General features: G+C 43.2%; 1 non-coding gene across 1 annotated transcript; it reads left to right on the top strand.

Annotated features, from left to right (window-relative positions):
• Positions 1-18,171: 18,171 nt before the first annotated feature.
• On the top strand, positions 18,172-18,244 carry Trnaa-cgc (transfer RNA alanine (anticodon CGC)). Its single transcript has one exon. It is a non-coding gene; the product is annotated as a tRNA-Ala (tRNA).
• The last annotated feature ends 405 nt before the right edge of the window (positions 18,245-18,649 follow it).

Raw genomic sequence — 18,649 nt, 5'->3', positions numbered from 1 at the left:
GTTGTGCCGCCGTTCAGCAAAGCACGAATGGATGCGCCTAAGAGTTTTGTTCAATGTGCTTCGTGTCAAAGAATGCGGTTTCCAACCTGTCCTTAGTGCCAGAGGTTTCTTTGCTTCGAACATTTTTATGTTGTGATCCGCAAATGCAGTCTAATCAATTAAAAGAGTTGGTATGTCACTAAAATAAGTATCGTATCGCTATATAATTAACAACATCGCTGTTGTGCGTTATTTTCTTCGTATTTTAAAGCAGACGGTATTAAAATGAAAAGCGAGAGGTTCGCTATTCATCAACGTGATTGTTGTCATTAAATTGAAATCATCAACCTCACGTCAAATAACTGTTCAATTGCTTGGGTCCATTCAGATTTATTCTGATGCATCTACACCACTGGCCATTAAAATTGCTACACCAAGAAGAAATGCAGATGATAAACGGGTATTCATTGGACAAATATATTATACTAGAACTGACATGTGATTACATTTTCACGCAATTTTGGTGCATAGATCCTGAGAAATCAGTACCCAGAACAACCACCTCTGGCCGTAATAACGGCCTTGATACGCCTGGGCATTGAGTCAAAGAGAGCTAGGATGGCGTGTACAGGTACAGCTGCCCATGCAGCTTCAACACGATACAACAGTTCATCAAGAGTTGTGACTGGCGTATTGTGACGAGCCAGTTGCTCGGCCACCATTGACCAGAAGTTTTCAATTGGTGAGAGATCTGGAGAATGTGCTGACCAGGGTAGCAGTCGAACATTTTTTGTATCCAGAAAGGCCCGTACAGGACCTGCAACATGCGGTCGTGCATTATGCTAGTGAAATGTAGGGTTTCGCAGGGATCGAATGAAGGGTAGAGCCACGGGTCGTAACACATCTGAAATGTAACGTCCACTGTTCAAAGCGCCGTCAATGCGAACAAGAGGTGACCGAGACGTGTAACCAATGGCACTCCATACCATCACGCCGGGTGATACGCCAGTATGGCGATGACGAATACACGCTTCCAATGTGCGTTCACCGCGATGTCGCCAAACACGGATGCGACCATCATCATGCTGTAAACATAACCTGGATTCATCCGAAAAAAATGACGTTTTGCCATTCGTGCACCCAGGTTCGTCGTTGAGTACGCCATCGCAGGCGCTCCTGTCTGTGATGCAGCGTCAAGGGTAACCGCAGCCATGGTCTCCGAGCTGATAGTCCATGCTGCTGCAAACGTCGTCAAACTGTTCGTGCAGATGGTTGTTGTCTTGCAAACGTCCCCATCTATTGACTAAGGGATCGAGACGTGGCTGCACGACCCGTTACAGCCATGCGGATAAGATGCCTGTCATCTCGACTGCTAGTGATACGAGGCCGTTGGGATCCAGCACGGCCTTCCGTATTACCCTCCTGAACCCACCGATTCCATATTCTGATAACAGTCATTGGATCGGGAGCGGAGCATATGAACAACATCCGGTTGATATCTGGCAATTGTGACGTTTTCTCCTTAAAATATGAGGTCCAGTTGGTGATGTTTCCTTGTCAGACAGAACGCTGCCGTCACAACCAGACCGCCATCCAGTAGAAATCAGTTTCGGCTAAGCAGCTACGCTGGAATAACACACTTTCCCTCTCTCTCTCTCTCTCTCTCTCTCTCTCTCTCTCTCTCTTTCTCTCCCTCTCTCTCCCCTCCCTCCCCTGTTCCTTCCGTTGTCACAGCAAAGACCTCCCAACCAGTAGACATACATGAGCTTGGCAATAGGACGCCCAATTGGCTTAGGTTTTAATCCAAGCCACTATGACCGCCTACCTAATATCTTTGGAACGCAACATAGCTTACTGGCCGCATGTAGCAACATAGGTCACGTAATTTCCGCTAATTACAGGATTAGGGTTCGTGGGCACAAAGCTAACTCCCAATAGCGTCTCAGATGTGTTCCGATCAGGAAAATTTGGTGGCCAAGATAGCAATATGAGTTCAGTATCATGCGTCTTAACACAATGCAGGACGATTCTAGCCTTGTGACACGATCAGTTATTCTGCTACAGGACGGCATTGACATCGTGGAAGAAATCAAATTTGAAGCGAGGCACGGCGTCTACAATAATGTTCACATACTCCAAAACTATTATTATGTCTTCGTTTACGGCCATAGATCCCATACCACCAGAAAAGAGATATCGCGCTGACCGGCATGCATGCATGTTTGTTTCGAGCAGTCGTTCGACAACAGGTGTGTCTCGTCCAGCAAGATGACACGTTTCCGTTCATCGATGATCTGACGTAGACGAAACTGTGCCCATTGCAGTACTAATTGATGACGTTGTTGCCTCAGCTGCAGAGCTCCTTTTTCAGCAACGTACACTGAATGGTGTGCTTCATAACAATTGCGCCAGAAACACCGTTGTTCTCTGTCGTCAGTTTTGCCGCACGGCGTCGCCTATTCTGCTTTACAGAATGCGTTTGGTTAAAGCATCTATAAAACAAAACTGACAACCTTCTGCATATAGAGAAAAGTTATTGATTTGTTGTGTTACTTTGTTACTATGTACACTCCTGGAAATGGAAAAAAGAACACATTGACACCGGTGTGTCAGGCCCACCATACTTGCTCCGGACACTGCGAGAGGGCTGTACAAGCAATGATCACACGCACGGCACAGCGGACACACCAGGAACTGCGGTGTTGGCCGTCGAATGGCGCTAGCTGCGCAGCATTTGTGCACCGCCGCCGTCAGTGTCAGCCAGTTTGCCGTGGCATACGGAGCTCCATCGCAGTCTTTAACACTGGTAGCATGCCGCGACAGCGTGGACGTGAACCGTATGTGCAGTTGACGGACTTTGGGCGAGGGCGTATAGTGGGCATGCGGGAGGCCGGGTGGACGTACCGCCGAATTGCTCAACACGTGGGGCGTGAGGTCTCCACAGTACATCGATGTTGTCGCCAGTGGTCGGCGGAAGGTGCACGTGCCCGTCGACCTGGGACCGGACCGCAGCGACGCACGGATGCACGCCAAGACCGTAGGATCCTACGCAGTGCCGTAGGGGACCGCACCGCCACTTCCCAGCAAATTAGGGACACTGTTGCTCCTGGGGTATCGGCGAGGACCATTCGCAACCGTCTCCATGAAGCTGGGCTACGGTCCCGCACACCGTTAGGCCGTCTTCCGCTCACGCCCCAACATCGTGCAGCCCGCCTCCAGTGGTGTCGCGACAGGCGTGAATGGAGGGACGAATGGAGACGTGTCGTCTTCAGCGATGAGAGTCGCTTCTGCCTTGGTGCCAATGATGGTCGTATGCGTGTTTGGCGCCGTGCAGGTGAGCGCCACAATCAGGACTGCATACGACCGAGGCACACAGGGCCAACACCCGGCATCATGGTGTGGGGAGCGATCTCCTACACTGGCCGTACACCACTGGTGATCGTCGAGGGGACACTGAATAGTGCACGGTACATCCAAACCGTCATCGAACCCATCGTTCTACCATTCCTAGACCGGCAAGGGAACTTGCTGTTCCAACAGGACAATGCACGTCCGCATGTATCCCGTGCCACCCAACGTGCTCTAGAAGGTGTAAGTCAACTACCCTGGCCAGCAAGATCTCCGGATCTGTCCCCCATTGAGCATGTTTGGGACTGGATGAAGCATCGTCTCACGCGGTCTGCACGTCCAGCACGAACGCTTGTCCAACTGAGGCGCCAGGTGGAAATGGCATGGCAAGCGGTTCCACAGGACTACATCCAGCATCTCTACGATCGTCTCCATGGGAGAATAGCAGCCTGCATTGCTGCGAAAGGTGGATATACACTGTACTAGTGCCGACATTGTGCATGCTCTGTTGCCTGTGTCTATGTGCCTGTGGTTCTGTCAGTGTGATCATGTGATGTATCTGACCCCAGGAATGTGTCAAAAAAGTTTCCCCTTCCTGGGACAATGAATTCACGGTGTTCTTATTTCAATTTCCAGGAGTGTATTATACCTCTACTAGCTAACTAACTCGGCACTGCTCTGGTATTCATGTTGCCAATTTTCTATGAAAAATGAAAAGAGAAGTAGAACCTGTTTGTAGCGTAATATCCCGGACAATTTCTGAACGATGGGCGCAGCTGTTTCGTGTGTCTACAACGCGATTTTGTAAACGTCTATATTGCAACGCTTCTCCATAGCTCTATGGACGGCAATTGTTTTCTCCTACAGCGGTTCGCCCTTCGCAGTTGAAAGCTGTGAATTCCTGAAGTTGATTCAGCTGTAAGACTGTCACAGTAGTAAAAGATAGCTGTATTAAAACTTCATGCATGATCAGCATTTTTTCACTGATGTCTGTGATTAATACGTCATACCTCTTGAAGTATGTGTAGTAGAAGGTTATATTTGTGTACGTACATCAGCGGCATATGGGAGTATCATCTGCGAAAATTATTGGGAATAGAGCTAGTATCACAGAAGTACTAAATTTAAATGTCATGCATGATGCGGTAGTTTTCCACACACCTCATTGTTTATATCATATCTCTTGAACTATGATAAGTAGGTGTTTTTTGCCCGGACAACGATTGTTGCTTGAAGGCAAGGAATGTGTATATCAAGTTTGGTTGTAATTGGTACATTGTTTTAGGAGTAGTTATCGAAAACGTGCGCACACACACACACACACACACACACACACACACACACACACACACACACACACATAGAAACACCTCTATTTTGTAATATGTATGAATTTTATTTTTTATGTCATTTACGCCCTTTAAATAAATTTTATGCAGAAGGAAAAACATTTCACACCTTGCTGTTGACATTGTCATGTTGAGAGTCTATAAGACGCAGTAGACCAGATTTGCTGTTTGGGCAGAAAGTATCTAACAGTGATGGAAGTCTGACAGTTTCAAAACAAGGGCGGTTATGCAAAAGAGAAATTGTTAACATGGAACATAAATTTAAGTATTATTTCTTCGAAAGGAATTGTCAGTAGTGTAGCCTTCTACGGAAGTGAAACGTGGACAAGAAGAGAACAGCTCAGACAAGAGAAGAATAGAAGCTATTGAATGTAGTGCTACTGAGCAACTCTGAAGATTACGTGGGTAGATGGGGTAAGTGCTGCCGCGTGGGATTAGCCGAGCGGTCTAAGGCGCTGCAGTCATGTACTGTGATGCTGGTCCCGGCGGAGGTTCGAATCCTCCCTCGGGCATGGGTTTGTGTGTTTGTCCTTAGGATAATTTAGGTTAAGTAGTGTGTAAGCTTAGGGACTGATGACCTTAGCAGTTAAGTCCCATAAGATTTCACACACATTTGAACATTTTTGGGTAAGTGCTGAAGAGGAGCTGAATAGGAGAGAAAAGAAATGTGTTGCGTGACTACTCTTTACTCGCATGAAGTATTGAGTGCTATTGACAGCGGATGTCAAATGGATTCCGTGCTTCTGGATTTCCAGGAGGCTTTTGACACTGTACCACAAAAGCGGCTTGTAGTGAAATTGCGTGCTTACGGGATATCGTCTCAGTTATGTGACCGGATTCGTGATTTCCTGTCAGAGAGCAATTGACGAAAAGTCATAGAGTAAAACAGAAGTGATTTCTGGCGTTGCCCAAGGTAGTGTTATAGTTCCTTTGCTGTTCGCCGTCCGGAGTGGACGAGCGGTTAAAGGCGCTACAGTCTGGAACCGCACGACCGCTACGGTCGCAGGTTCGAATCCTGCCTCGGGCATGGATGTGTGTGATGTCTTTAGGTTAGTTAGGTTTAAGTAGTTCTAAGTTCTAGGGGACTTATGATCACAGCAGTTGAGTCCCATAGTGCTCAGAGCCATTTGAACCATTTGCTGTTCCTTATCTATATAAACGATTTGGGAGACAATCTGAGCAGCTGTCTTAGGTTGTTTGCAGATGACACTGTCATTTATCGACTGCTAAAGTCATCAGCAGAGCAAAACAAATTGCAAAACGATTTAGAAAAGATATATGTATGGTACTAAAACTGACAATTGATCCTAAACAAAGAAAAGTGTGAGGTCATCCACATGATTGCTAAAAGGAATCCGTTAAACTTCGCTTATACGATAAATCTGTCAAATCAAAAGGCCGCAAATTCAACTAAATTCCTAGGAATTACAATTACGACCAACTTAATTTGGAAGGAACACACAGAAAATGCTGTCGGGAAGACTAAACAAAGACTGCGTTTTATTGTCAGGATACACAGAAAATGTAACAGATCTACTAAAGACACTACCTAACTACATTTGTCCGTCCTCTTTTGGAATACTGCTGCGCGGTGAGGGATCCTTACCAGATAGGACTGACGGAGTAAATCGAAAAAGTTCAAAGAAGGGCAGCACGTTTTGTATGATAGCGAAATATTGGAGACAGTGTCACTGAAATGATACAGGATTTGGGATGGACATCATTTAAACAAAGGCGTTTTTCGTTGCGGAGGAAACTTCTCACGAAATTCCAGCCACCAACTTTCTCCTCCGAATGAGAAAATATTTTCTTGATGCCGACCTACATAGGGAGAAACAATCACCATGATAAAATAAGGGAAATCAGAGCTCGAACTGGAAGATATAGGTTTTGTTTCTGCCCGCTATACGATATTGGAATAATAGAGAATTGTGAAGGTGGTTCTATGAGCCCTCTGCCAGGCATTTAAATGTGATTTGCAGATTATCCATGTAGTTGTAGAAAAGGAGGAGTTAGTTTGATAGGGAACATCTTGAGAAGTCAATGAATTATCAGTTTTGTAATAAATGGAAGTTTGAAGAAGAAAAATTATGGAGGGAGACCAATGCTTCAATGCAGCCCATCTTGTTGTAATGAAGGTAGGTTGCAGTAGTTCAGCAAAAGTGATGTGGCTTGCACCAGTGTGGAATGCTCCAATGGACAATCCAAAGCCGAGATTGCAGTGGAGGGGTGGTTGTACGGAAGGCTATTGCTTGTGCTGCTCTGTCACGTAATTGGCAGGCAATTTCCTGCAGCAAGAGATTGATGTCCTCGGATACAAGCTCTCGGAACGCTGTTGCCTGCCATTAATGTGATGGAACAGCATAATAAATAGCCTTCCATACAATCACCCTTTAAAGGCATTCCGAGTTTCTACTGTTGAAACGTATGTTCTGTTTTACATAATTTTTTATTTGAGACACAGTAAAAGAATACAAAATAATCATAATCATTTTCGGTCTTGTGTTGGCGCTTTTCATTTCCTGCCATACTACAAGAAGAAAAAGTTTAAATTTACAGTCATAAAATCTGTAAGAGTTTTGCCATTTCTGCTTGTAAGTAACGTAAGCGAAAAAGTAAACGCATCCTAGGCATTGTAAGACGGCTTGCAGAGTGAAAGACAGTGATCAGTACTCTGTCAGCTCGCAGTAATCAGCCAACTGGGAGGGGAATACACGAATACTGGCGGCTTGTCGTCGTTGCGGAGTTCCCACGGGGCCGGAACGTGCGTGCTTAGCTAAAGGGTGGAGAGACGATACAGTGGCGGCCAACTTGTACCAAATGAAAGATGGTTATTGAAACTTATTTTCAGCAAAACTACGCTACTCACTCAACAAAAATTATGCAGAAAAATCAAGTACACCAGAAAAATCGCGGTGACGGCAGGAGCTCATTACGACTTTAACCATGATTCTAGGATAAATTTTAATAAAACTACAATTTTTTTAAGATGGAATACAAAATTAATAATTGCACCACTGGAGCAATTTGATCACATGAAGTATAAAATGAAAGCTGATGGTGCCCATAAACGCCACAAGAAGGTACTTTTCGAATGCTGCGTGTCCTATAATGATAAAAGAAAACAAATAAGTTAAATATATTTCAATTTTTTAACTTTAATCTGATAATTATGTATATATTTTGTTTCATACTAGAATGTCGTGTTCCCAGTTTGGCACAGCTTTGCCACAGGAAACACGAAAGCGGCCGAAGACGTCCGTCTTCTGGTCGGCTCCTGATCGTTGTCAGAAAGAGGCTAGTTTTTGATTACGCAAAGGTTTCTTTTATTCGGAAAAGAACAACCCAGATTTCTTTACGTAATCAGTATGCATTTTATAATTACCTAAGAGACCTTTAACAATGAACAATAAAAAAATTGAATTTGCAAATTAAATCATTAATAAATGGGGCAGCTATGACTTGTATAGAAGACACCTTCATAACAATAACTTGCCGGTTTACAGTATCGAACATAAATTACTTGAATTTTATTAATTAATAACTGTTGTCTACACGCTGGCAAGACCGCTCACTTTTGTGGCTTAAAGACGACCTTCTTTAGGCATTCACATTACAAGCAGAAGAACGATAAAATCTGAAGATCGACAAAGGCTTTTACTATCATCTTTTATTTAGATCGAAGCGGAACGCTCAGTTCAGCTTCTGTTAAAATGTTTCTTTGACTGGGCAATCGATGTATTAGCGTCCGCGCTAGATGCACATCTTTACAGTTACGTAAATTGTATAAAACAAATGTCTTTCAAAGAATAGGTCTCATCTCATAAGTTGATCATTTAATACACAGCTAAGTGAATGCCTTTCCAAGGATACTCACAGCTTTCATACGACGGAAAGCCCATTAATATTACAGTGTGTATAAAGAATTAAAGATGGTTCTATTGGAAGTGTGTATGAAGTGTGTCTGTACTATAAATCGTCCACAGTTTAACGTAATACGAAGGTAGCATGATTTCCCTAGGTCCTTACATGATGTTTCTAGTGGATGAGTATCGTACTTCAAATTTATAATTTTATATGCTTTGATTGATCAGTTACTGAATGTGCATAAATGAAATTGTATAAAACAGTCATGGGGGCGACAATTTTAATGAATGAAACATTAAAAACTATATTAAAAAGAGTAGAAGGACACTCATTAAACAAACTGTTTATATATATTTATATTTTTAAATAATTTATAATCACAATGGAAAAGCCGGCCGCGGTGGCCGTGCGGTTCTAGGCGCTGCAGTCCGGAACCGCGGGACTGCTACGGTCGCAGGTTCGAATCCTGCCTCGGGCATGGATGTGTGTGATGTCCTTAGGTTAGTTAGGTTTAAGTAGTTCTAAGTTCTAGTTAATTAAGTCTAGACATTAGATCTTACCCATTAAGTAACTAACTTATCACTTCCTGTAGCAAGTAAGCTTACTAATACTAGAAATAGAAGTAAAAATGCTGCTAATACTAACAAAATGTAATGTAGATTGAAGACCCACTAATGTATAAGGTGGTGGGTTATGATGTATGAAATAATTGGATAGAATAAAGAAATTTAAAAAAAAAAAAAAAAAAGTTCTCGAGGACTGATGACCTAAGATGTTAAGTCCCATAGTGCTCAGAGCCATTTGAACCATTTGAACCACAATGGAAAAACATGAATTTTGTTAACACTTTGTTATCGTTGTGTTGTATTTTTTGATGAAAGGCCACAAAATAAAGGAAAAAATTTCAGTTGTGTCCTAGTATCTTACATCTACGTGCAATTAGCTTTCTATGTGACTAGTCGTCATTATTTAAGTGTCTAAGATGGATTCAGTCCTGTGTGACGTCGCTAAGTATTTAAGGACTAGCTGTAGGGGTCATAAGGTGTTTTGTCTCAGTTGTTGGTCTTCTTTTACCAGTAAGCGGTCAGTATACTTTTGTCCAGGGGCCTGTGCGGCCAAGCATCTGCATCAGTTTCATTAACTTTTCATTGGATTTGGAACAGTTTTGTGAGCGCGAGTTAAGTACTCGTACTTTAACTTTTTGCTGGACGTGGATTATTTGACCGTCTTTTCCGCGATTGATTCTGCACAAGTTTACGAAGTTGAAGTTCGTTTATGGGATCTGAGGAGGAGATGTTTATACTCGTGTGTAATGGATTTGTGGTATTTTTTTTCCCACTGATTAGCCAGAATAAAGAATTACAGTTTGAATCAGGATGTACAGTGGCAAACTGCACTTTTGAAATTTGTGTGTTTCCTGTTGATTTTCGCGAATTAATGTCATTCAAACAAATTTACTTGTTTTCTCTGCAGTTCATTGTAGTTATCGCTTAATTGTGTGACTATCCGTTGGTTGATATGTTTCTCTTTGCCTTTAACTGTTCCATGCTGGGGTAGGCACTGTCTTTTCAAGATATGATGTAACCATTTTTACTTTTTGCTCACCGCTTCCCAACTCACAATCCCTAGTTTCCTCCATTCCTACATTTCCAGTTCTTCCAACCTTCTTTCTTCGTCTGTTAGTAACGCCCCTGTAAAGATGTGCCCGCATCTCGTGGTCGTGCGGTAGCGTTCTCGCTTCCCACGCCCGGCAGGGTCAGGGATTTTCTCTGCCTCGTGATGGCTGGGTGTTGTGTGATGTCCTTAGGTTAGTTAGGTTTAAGTAGTTCTAAGTTCTAGGGGACTGATGACCATAGATGTTAAGTCCCATAGTGCTCAGAGCCATTTTTTGAACCCTGTAAAGATGTGCTCCATTTATATGTTATTTAGTCATTCCCCTTGGTTTGTTTTCAATGCCTCACATGGTAATTTTCTCTTTTCGTTGAACGGTTCCATGGCGGACGCTCCCTCACACTCTGTCTTTGTCACATTTTAGCTTCCGTAGTACATTTCCCAAGTATTTAAATTTTGCAGCCTGCCTTGGTTGTTGTCTGTCTAGTGAAATTTCAGCCTCCTCTCCTAATTTTCCCAGTACCATAGTTTCAAACTTTTTCTTATTTATTTTCGTTCTGAATTTTCCATGTTTGCTATTCAGTTTTTAAATCATTTTACACAGTTCCTTCCTAAATTCCATACCGTGTACATTCCATGTTTTGTGTCCTACAGGCTCGTTCCATCCATACACGAGTATTCCTCTATGATGCCTTCCAGATAGGTGAAAGGAAACTTGCCTGCCTGTTTCATCTAGCTCTTCCTATTTCTTCCGTTAGTTCTCCGTCAATTCTTAGTTCTCCGCCAATTCTGACTCTGGCTTTTTGCTTAAAGCGTTAACTCCTTGATCAATTTCCTTGGTCTACGATCGATGCTGTGTTTCCTTTAGATAAACACAAATCTGTTATACGTCCACCTACCAAAACTTTCTCCTAATCAATAAAAAGAGTATTATTTTCGTTGTATCTCTTCCCTAGTAGCTGTAGTAGGCCTGTAGCATCTCTACCGCCCACCCCTCTTCTGAACATTATCGAAATTTTAATGTCGTGTCTACGTTGTATGTAGGAGCTGACGTAGGGTGACACTGTTAGCAATAATTGTGCTCTAAGCTTTTACTAGTTCAGCAGTGTGCTCAATAGTTGCCTACCGCTTTTGATTTATGTGTGTACTATTTTTATTTTACAAGGCCTTTGCGAAAATCTATCGGCAGTTGACGGATCGCTACTATGGAACAGTTCCTATCTGGCCAGATTACTGTGTAAAGATGTGCTGACGCAGGACTGATCGTTCACGCGCACCCATGTCATCTTAACTTCTTTGAGAACTAGGTTACCTAAAAATTCCTAAAACAAATCTCCTTCCTAGTTCCGTTCGGTTCCCCTGACGGTAGTTTTCCCAAATCCCCGTGTGAGAACCCACTGTTACCGTGCTAGAAAATTGTGGCAATCAGTAAAACAAAGACGTTTTTAGTTGTGACGAAATCTATTCACGAAATTTCGATCACCAACTTCCACCTCAGAGTGCGAAAATATTTTGTTTCTCGTCCACCAAGGTAGAGAGAAATGATCATCATAACAAAATAAGAGAAATCAGAGTTGACACGGGAAGATTTAAGAGTTCGTTTTCCATGCATTGTTCGAAAGTAAAACGGTACAGAAATAGTCTCAAGGTGTTTCGATAAGCCCTCTGTCAGGTACTTAATTGAGAATCGCAGAGAAGTCAGTAGATGGACAAGTAATGTAGACAATATGTAACTATTCAAAACTTCTATCATAAAAAATAAGGAAGTGTGAGAGATCATAGCATGGGGAGAATAATACATTCGATTTACAATCCACGAGACGCTAATCAGAGGCGTTGTATGATCACGCGAAAGGACAATGGCCGTTGGCAAAGCTACTTTACGTCTCACAGTGGCCTGCGTTTAGAATTCATTAGGGAGAAAAATATAGTCGCTAGTTTGACACTGTCTCAACTATATTTTGTTAGTAAACATAAGCTATGCAAACGATTGTTGGATTAATTTGGAAACCACAATATATATCGGTTTTTCATAATCTATACGGGATCAGTGACTGAGACGTCATCAGAGATTGGTCAAAAGTCGTTCACCTGACTGCGCTGAGTGAAGAGAGTGGATTACAGTGTCAATTCTGGTGCGTGCTTCTGGCAGCAGGAACTGTAGCAGCACGGCAATCCCGACGTCGTCGTCGTTTTGTGTTGCAGTCACGCTCGACCATATTGACGCAAGAGGCCGCTACTGCTGCCGGCTAGGAGGCCCATATGGTGCGTCGTTGCAGCGACGGCGCCAGATAAGCCTAAGCTGTGCGCGGTCGATGGCCGCAGTGCCATTCGCCTGAGAGTGCGGCAACCTGTATGCCACACGCGGTGTGCGGGTGACGCGTAGCCAGGGGCGCGACTGACAGCAGCGATTGTCAACGCGCTCGACAGGCTGCACCCACCGGCAATAATTTTTCCTTTCTATCTTACAATTGTGTTGAAAGCAAAAGCATGAAAACGACATCTGTCTATATCGACTGCAACGGTAAGCTTTTATTCGAAACACAAGATGAATTGTCGTAGCACCGAACTGACATAAAACTTGTCACGAACAATAGGTAATATACACTACTGGCCATTAAGATGACTTGGTACTGACACGAAATTTAATCGACAGGACGAAGATGCTGTGATATGCAAATGATTTGCTTTTCAGAGCATCCACACAAGGTTGGCGCCGGTGGCGACACCTACAACGTGCTGACATGAGGAAAATTTCCAACCGATTTCTCATATACATACAGCAGTTGACCAGCGTTGCCTGGTGAAACGTTGTTGTGATGCCTGATGTAAGGAGGAGACATGCGTACCATCACGTTTCCGACTTTGATAAACGTCGTATTGTAGCAGGAGCACTTGCGATGGTGTACTCAACGACGAACCTGGGTGCACGAATGGCAAAACGTCATTTTTCCAGATGAGTCCAGGTTCTGTTTACAGCATCATGATGGTGGCATCCGTGTTTGACGAAATCGCGGTGAACGAACATTGCAGGCGTGTATTCGTCATCGCCATACTGGCGTATCACCCTGCGTGATGGTATGGGATGCTATTGGTTACACGTCTCGATCACTTCTTGTTCGCATCGACGGCACTTTGAACAGGGGACGTTACATTTCAGATGTATTACGACCCGTGGCTCTCCCCGTCATTCGATCCCTGCGAAAACCTACATTTCAGCAGGATATTGCACGATCGTATGTTGCAGGTCCTGTACGGGCCTTTCTGGATACAGAAAGTGTTCGACTGCTGCCCTAGCCAGCACATTCTCCAGATCTCTCACCAATTGAAAACGTCTGGTCAATGTTGGCCGAGCAACTGGCTCGTCACAATACGTCAGTCACTACTCTTGATGAACTGTGGTATCGTGTTGAAGCTGCATGGGCAGCTGTACCTGTACACGCACTCCAAGCTCTCTTTGACTCAATGCCCAGGCGTATCAAGGCCGTTATTACGGCCAGAGGTGGTTGTTCTGGATACTGATTTCTCAGGATCTATGCACCCAAATTACGTGAAAATGCAATCACATATCAGTTCTAGTATAATATATTTGTCTAATGAATACCCGTTTATCATTTGCATTTCTTCTTGGTCTAGCAATTTTAATGGGCAGTAGTGTAGACTATCGAGATGACAATGTTGTTCTGCTGAGCATCAAATGTGGTTTGTATCCCGTGATAGGTTTCGGAGACCCTGGGGAATTAATCTTTTATTCTTTGAATAGTATTTTCCACGAATAACAGAGTGTAGTTCGGACAGAATTATTTTAGGAAGTGGAAAACTAAAAGCAGTAGCCAAGTTTTATGATTTAGACAGAAAAATGACGATGGCAGAAATGAAGAGGATTTAAAATGTAGACTGGTCACGTCAATAAAAGTTTCCCTTAGGTAGAGATGTAAACATTGGACATAAATTTAAGTGGTAGGAAACTTTTTCGAAAAAATCTTATGTGCTTGATGATCGATTGCTGGAAAGTTTTTGTTAAAAATACATGTTGCTATACATCACGAGCTGCGTATAAAACATTTAATCCCCAGACTGGTATTCAAGCAGACTGCCCATCGTCATTTGTTTTTCCTCTGTATCAGATGCCTCTGATTCAGAGGAAAAACAAATGTATACATTTCGGCATGTACAACATAACGTTATTTTGTATACATAACAATATAAACGAAAGGTTATTTATATGTTGTGATGTTCGTATCAAATAACATGTTTGCAGATTATAATACCACTTCGTTCAGATCTAGAAAACATAAAACCCCGTGCATTTTTAAAATCTAATAATAACCACATCTACGAGTTCATGATAGGATTCGTTCCATCTCTGCAGTACACAGGTCATCGTACTTATCCAGCTGTCAAGTACTGAAAAAAACACACCTCCTGCTCACATTGGACGCTACTGTCACCGAATCAAATCTTGGAACTGGTAGGCATGCCAGTGAGTCATATATTACTGGTCTCTTGTTAGCTCTGAGATTATACCTAAATACGTCTGAGCCATGCATTCACTATATTGAATTCTGCACATGGATAATTAGTATGTAAGGGTAGAACTTACATAGAAACTATAAATTTCAGGCGAAATAATTTTATGTACTATACTTGTGGTCTAACAAGCCGGAACCAGCCTCAAATTGGCCTGGAATAGCCACCTAAGCTATAGCGCAGGCGCTCAGCATTTGATTTTTAGTATTCTCTCGTCCTATTATGCCATCTGCTTAGTCGTGCACTTACAAATCGCAAAACTGATTTTTTGTAAATGTTACCTCACAGTTTTATGGATTTTAAGAGCTGAAAGTTAACAATTACATCGTTTTTTTCTGTGGCCCTCTTACCACAAGTCGACTGTGCCTGTAACGATAACGTGTAAATCGCATTAGAAGAGTAATTAGGCTTTGGATAACGCATTGAAAAGTCTTTTCCGTTAAAAAACCCCACAAAGAGGTTTTACTTACTAATGTTAAAAAAAAGCCGGTGACTTAAGAGCGCTAGGGGATTTTAAATTTCTAGCTCGGTGCTCCTGCCCTGTCGCCTTAGGTGGCTTTATCAGAGATTGTTTCCCGGCTGGATAGACCATAAGCGCCAAACATTAAACTCATCGTCTCGACTTCCGCTACACCGGTGTTGTACGTATTAAGAAATTTTATTAGCAAATTCCGAATATAGATTGACTTCAGCTGTACTATTAATTGGTGACACAAGAAGCAAGATTCTAAAACATTAACTGTCAACGCACACATTGTACAATAACATAACTAGTATTTAAATGCCTCGACGGGTTAAAACAAAGATCACATCGAATGTCCTCCGAAGGGAATCACGTTGGATATATATACATATATATACATGCACGCATGTCTGAAGAACCATCGTATAACATGAACTGTCAATACAGACATTGTGCAGTAATTTTATAAGTACTGTAGTAAGTTGTAAACTATATATATATATATATATATATATATATATATATATATATATATATATATGTATGTGTGTGTGTGTGTGTGTGTGTGTGTGTGTGTGTGTGTGCATTAGGACATGTGGACAACTCATATGGAAGTACGAAACGATTCTGGAAGCGCCTTCGGTTAGCCAAGTGGTTAAGACAACCGCTCGCATTAAGCGCGAAATCGCGGTTCAAGTCCCTGCCCACCTCAAATTTTCATGTATCACCGATAAATGACGCAGCTGAAGTCAATACAGATTCGCAGTTTGTGAACCAAATTTCGTAATACCTAATGAGCAGCTGTGGATCGTCACGCAGTGTCTGTTCCTTCAGTCATGCACGCATGTCTGAAGGACCATCGTATAACGTGAACCGTCAATACAGACATTGTGCAGTAATTTTATAAGTACTGTAGTAAGTTGTAAGCTATTACCATTTCCACTCTCTAAAACATATATAAGAGTGGAATGTATGTAAAGAGACAGTGCTAATAATTACTGTCACGAAAATATTTTTTTTGTGCAACCTTATAATTATTGGTTAAGTGCGAGTGATAAACAGAACAGGTGAAAGAAAAGCAGCTGTTGAAATGTAATTTTGCGGAAGGTACGAAAAGTAAATTTATTTGGTCCCTAATTCGATTCAGTATTCCTTCACTACTTATCCAATCTAAAGCTCCGGCTGACTATGGCTGGCACTGAGCACTATGGGACTTAACATCTATGGTCATCACTCCCGTAGAACTTAGAACTATTTAAACCTAACTAACCTAAGGACATCACACAACACCCAGTCATCACGAGGCAGAGAAAATCCCTGACCCCGCCGGGAATCGAACCCGGGAACCCGGACGCGGAAAGCGAGAACGCTACCGCACGACCACGAGCTGCGGACCCGGCTGACAAATAGAAAAAAAATGATTCAAATGGCTCTGAGCACTATGGGACTTAACATCTGAGGTCATCAGTCCCATACAACTTAGAACTACTTAAACCTAACTAACCTAGGGACATCACACACATCCATGGCCGAGGCAGGATTCGAACCTGCGACCGTAGCGGTCTCGCGGTTCCAGACTGAAGCGCCTAGAGCCGCTCGGCCACGCCGGCCGGCTGACTAATAGAAATCGGTTGACAGCACACATCTGTAGCCACAAAAAAAATCGTCATTTTGGTAACGAAGGGAAGAGTGAGGGTACAACTCGTTGATGGAGATCAAGGTTTGACTACAGTAAGCATGGGTAATGAATTAGCTTGCAATAGTTGATCATAAAATGAAACTTGACATTACGTTGACTTGACTTAAAGCCATAATTTCAGCACTTGATAATGGCCTAAGGCCGAAATTGCAATTATGTAATAAAAGCTCATAACAGTCACTGGCGTAAAGATGATGTCCTTCAAAAAAAATTATGACGGTGAATCTCAGCTACAACAAGTTTATGTATGACACTCTGGCGTGGATATCTACGTCAAACCAGTCTTCGACTGATGACTAGGATAATGGTATATACTACATTGATTATACACTGAAAAAAAATTATAACTTCACGAAGGCGTTGTGCGACACAAACAAAAGTTGGTCGGGGTCTTTCTACATCTGAAAGATGATGTCTATTCAAGTTTGCACCATTCGCATAAAATAGTGGCGCCAGTAGCATCACTTTGATGATGCAAATCAGGTTTGCTTTAAATACGTGCTTTAATGGTCGTGAGCGTTAGTTACCTTTGAGGTTTGACCCGGTGAGTTTATATTGGTCGAGAACGTGTTTAAGTCGACGAAGTCGCCATTATCACCACCTTACTGAGTTTGAACGATGTCGTATATAGAGCTACGAGAAGCTGGATGTTCTTTCTGTGATACTGCACAAGGACTTGGCAAGATCGCATCCATTTTGCATGATTGCTGGTGGCGGTGGTCACGAGAATATGCAGTCGCAAGAAGACCAGGTTCCCGATCGACACTTGGCGCTACCGAGAGAGAAGACCATTGTGTTGGGCGTATGGCTCTGGCGCTTCGAACTACATCTGCAGCAGCAGTATGAGCAGCAGTTGGCACCACAGTGACACAACGAATTGTTACAGATCGGTTACATCAAAGAAGCTCCGAGCCAGACGTCCTGTAGCGCGCATTCCACTGACCACAAACCACCATAATTTCCGACTTGTGTCAAGCGAGAGACTGGAGAGCAGGGTGGAGGTCTGTTGTGTTTTCTGCTGAAAGCTGGTTCTGCTTCGGTGCTAATTATGGCTGTATGTCGATTAAGCGGCGGCCATTTGAGGGCCTGCAACTAACGTTTTGCCTTCTGGACATACTGGACGTATACCTGGTGTTACGGTCTGGGGTGCGATTTCGTATGACAGCAAGAGCTCTCTCGTGGTTTCCCACGTAACCTGACTGAAAGTCAGTCTGGTAATTCGACCTGTTGTGTTGCCATTCATGAACAGAATTCAAGTGAGTGTTTTCCAACAAGATAACGCTCATCCATATACCGCTGTCGTAACTCAGAATGCTCTGCGACCGAGCGAGGTGGTGCAGTGGTTAGCACACTGGACTCGCATTCGGGAGGACGACGGTTCAATCCCGTCTCCGGCCATCCTGATTTAGGTTTTCCGTGATTTCCCTAAATCGCTTCAGGCAAATGCCGGGATGGTTCCTTTGAAAGGGCACGGCCGATTTCCTTCCCCATCCTTCCCTCACCCGAGCTTGCGCTCCGTCTCTAATGACGTCGTTGTCGACGGGACGTTAAACACTAATCTCCTCCTCCTCCTCAGAATGCTCTGCAAAGTGTCGACATGTTACCTTGGCCTGTTACATCATCAGATCTGTCTCCAGTCGAGTACATATGGGACATCATCGGACGACAACTCCAACGTCATCCACAAACAGCATGAACCGTCCCTGTATTGACCCACCAACTACAGCAAGCATGAAACTCCATCCCACGAACTGACATCGGGCAGGTCTACAACACAATGCTTGCATGTTGGGATGCTTGCAT

Source organism: Schistocerca nitens, chromosome 4, assembly GCF_023898315.1.
Source record: "Schistocerca nitens isolate TAMUIC-IGC-003100 chromosome 4, iqSchNite1.1, whole genome shotgun sequence".
NCBI lineage: Eukaryota > Metazoa > Arthropoda > Insecta > Orthoptera > Acrididae > Schistocerca > Schistocerca nitens.
Note: the sequence above shows the minus strand (reverse complement) of the source record. Positions and strands in the feature narration are given on the sequence as shown.